The sequence below is a fragment of the Lissotriton vulgaris genome, chromosome 3_1 (genome assembly GCF_964263255.1).
Source record: "Lissotriton vulgaris chromosome 3_1, aLisVul1.2, whole genome shotgun sequence".
Lineage (NCBI taxonomy): Eukaryota > Metazoa > Chordata > Amphibia > Caudata > Salamandridae > Lissotriton > Lissotriton vulgaris.
This window is the reverse complement of record NC_141689.1, coordinates 1,017,524,664-1,017,527,916: the sequence shown is the minus strand read 5'-3', so window position 1 is coordinate 1,017,527,916 and position 3,253 is coordinate 1,017,524,664. Positions and strand designations below refer to the sequence as shown.

General features: G+C 45.8%; 1 pseudogene; it reads left to right on the top strand.

Annotated features, from left to right (window-relative positions):
• The first annotated feature begins 589 nt into the window (after positions 1–589).
• On the top strand, positions 590–698 carry LOC147727318 (5S ribosomal RNA; annotated as a pseudogene).
• Positions 699–3,253: the final 2,555 nt, after the last annotated feature.

The following is a 3,253-nucleotide window of genomic DNA, read 5'->3' as shown; positions in this document are numbered from 1 at the left end:
CCCCCCTCTCTTGGCTGTCCCCAGCAGCCCGGGAGCAGGGGGGTGCTGAGGCAGAGAGCCAGGTTGGTGACATTAATTGCCCTGGACCCAGGCAGTACTCAGTCCCTCACCTCACTATCTCTTCTATACGCACAGAGGGGCAGGGCATAGACATTATTTGCATATGAGGGGCCTGTCTTGATTTTCAAAAAGGAGACTTGCAGACAGAGCTTCACGGAAAGAACTTGCCTCCCCAGAGTTCTGGCGCGAGCAGGAGAGCGGGTGAGCATCAGCCGCTGAGCGGTAGTCCCTGCAGCCCGTCACATATAGATAGGTAGTTAGATGCCAGTGCGAAGCAAGGCTAGGCACTTGGTAAAAATCCCAGGCTGCTGGTCTGTTGCTGCTAGTGTTTGCCCCAAAGAAGGAAGGTCCCAGCCTGTGTGCAAGTGAAAAATATGCAAGTGCAAGATAGGGCTGTGGTTGGCTATCTGCAGGAAGCTCGCAAAGAAGGGCAGTTGTTAAAGGAAAGTGTGCAAATATGCTTGAGGGTAGCCTCCTAAAGACACGCGAGCTGTGTCAGCACAAGAGGCCTGCAATGGCAGCCTCCAATGCCTACGGCCATACCGCCCTGAATGTGCCCGATCTCAGAAGCTTACCAGGGTCGGGCCTGGTTAGTACTTGGATGGGAGACCACCTGGGAATACCAGGCGCTGTAGGCAACATGCCTCTCGCTCACACTAGGTGGTGCTCGTCTGTCCCACAATCACACAGAACCTTCTTCGCTAATGGCACTTTAAAAAATTAAAAAGATTCTGCTTTTTATTGTTTTTAATTTTTATTCATAAAGAAACCGTCATCAAGGTTACAATATGCATGGCCCTTAACTTTCCACAACACCAAAAAATCTGTGGGTCTCAAGGAAGAATATATAAACAGGCGTAAAGGCAATACACAACTCAGGAGAGCATAAACAAAAAGAGTCTCAATTAAGAGGACGGAATCCCATCATCCATCGGAGTGGCATTCTTCATCATTTGGGATCTCCTCTTGGCTGCACTCTAGTGCAACCAAGGAGCTACAACTCCTTGCTAGTGTAAAGGAAGAGCTCACGGATGTTTTTGGTGTAATCCGGAACTAGATCACCTAGGATCGATGAAGCATAAGGCAGTGTGGTGAATACGTGATGCAGTGGATGGTGTCAAGGGTTACAAAGCAGCAAGGGCATGATCTGAATGAATGTGCGAGCACACTACTGATAAGGTCTACATGCTTCAGCCAATCCAGATCTTACTTTGAACGCAGCTTTCTTCAGGACCAAGGTGTAACTACTGCACTCTAAGTGTGTGAAGAATTAGCACAAACTATGAGGAACGATACAACCATATACCTGTGTAAGACTTAATGTTGGCACTGTAGGCTCACTACTTGAACCCCTTTCCACTTTTGTGGATCATTTTTTAAGACCTTTAGTCAAAGCAATGCCTACCTACCTTCAAGACACTAAGGATGTCTTACACCTACTTCCAGGAATTGATTTTGACATCGAGACGGATTTCCTCGTTAGTTTTGACGTGGAATCCCTCTATACTTGCATCCCCCAGGTAGAAACATTAGATGCGGTTAGGGCCCTCCTTGACCAGAGACCAGGTATGACAAGTTCACCAGTTCCTTTCATCATGGAATGAGCCAGCCTGGCAATAACTGAAAACTTTTTCAGATTTGAAGATCAGATTTACCTCCAAACATCGGGTACATCAATGGGCAGTGTTTTCGCCCCCAGGCTGGCGAATCTGTATGTTCATTTATTCGAACAAAACTGTGTACTTATTGAGGAGAACCCCTTTCGCAGTCACATTATTGAGTGGAAGCGCTATATAGACGATATACTCGTCATATGGAGAGGGGATATGGCCACACTCAACTCTTTCCATGTCTGGCTTAATGCACAGAACAACTACCTGAATTTTACAATAGACCTGAGCAAGACGAGTTTGTCGTTTCTTGACTTACGATCTTTCCATAGTCGAGAGGCCAAGAAAGTGAACTATATACAAAGCCTATGGTCAGGAACTCACTGTTAACATTTGACAGTTTCCATCCGAAATCCTTACGCGAAGGGCTACCATTTGGCCAGTTCCTCCGGCTCCGAATGAATTGTTCTACCACTGAGGATTTTAGGAAACATGCCACTGTGCTTTCTCGCAACCTTCGAACCAGGAAATACCTTAAGAAGTTGATATGACAATCCTGCAAGAGAGCTTCTAATAACAACCATGAAGCACTCATAGAACCTGTGGTGCCTAAACCTTCGCTAACAAGACTCACTTAAATACTTTTATTACCCAGTCCAATCAAATTTAAAAGATAGTGCGCAAACATTGGCACATTCTCAATGCTGGGCAGAACAAGATACCTTTACCTCTTTTTTCTTTCAAAAGGAGCAGGAACTTACGTGACTGTCTTGTCCATACGCGACCGAGAGGTGCCCCTGAACCAGGACCTACCACACTCTGGAATATGCCAGCAGTCCAGGGACACTATCCATGCGGCACATGCACAATATGTCCACAACCTAGGCATACAACCGAGGTTGACATTGGAACTCAGGGACCATGGAGACAAACTAAGCATACCAATTGTAACAGCGAGAAAGTAATTTATTTAATAACATGCCCTTGCTCGAAGAAGTACGTTGGTATGACGACACGCAACATCAAGCAAAGGATCATGGAGCGTAGGAGCACCATCCGGTGTAAAAAACAATCTACTCGACTAACCAGCCATTTCCTTGAACAAAATCATAGACCTGAGGACATGAATTGGACCATTCTTGAACAGCAATACATACCAAGACAGATCACGGACGTGACTACATTCTTATTCAGGAAAGAACAACGCTGGCTGTTTAAGTTACGCAGTGATGCGGAGGGGTTAAATCACGAAATTGGACCCTGATTTAAGACTACAACCTCTAGGTTCAGGGATAGTAGCTGCACCCTTAGTGGGCATATCGTGTTGCCTTCTTGCTTGTTTCCACCCGGTTGGGGTTGCTATTCAACTACTACATTACAGGTATAGCAGCCTGAGTGTTTTCATCATGGGGCCATAATCACTCTCTCCTTTGCTATCGATCACATGACTTAGATGTGGGCTATGAGGGGCTTGTTTGTCATGTTTATGTTTGTGGGTTTTCCAATTTTGGAATCGTTTGGTTGGATGTGATGCCTTTTTCATGTCCTCCTTGCACTACATGAACAGCCTTATCAGCTTTGTT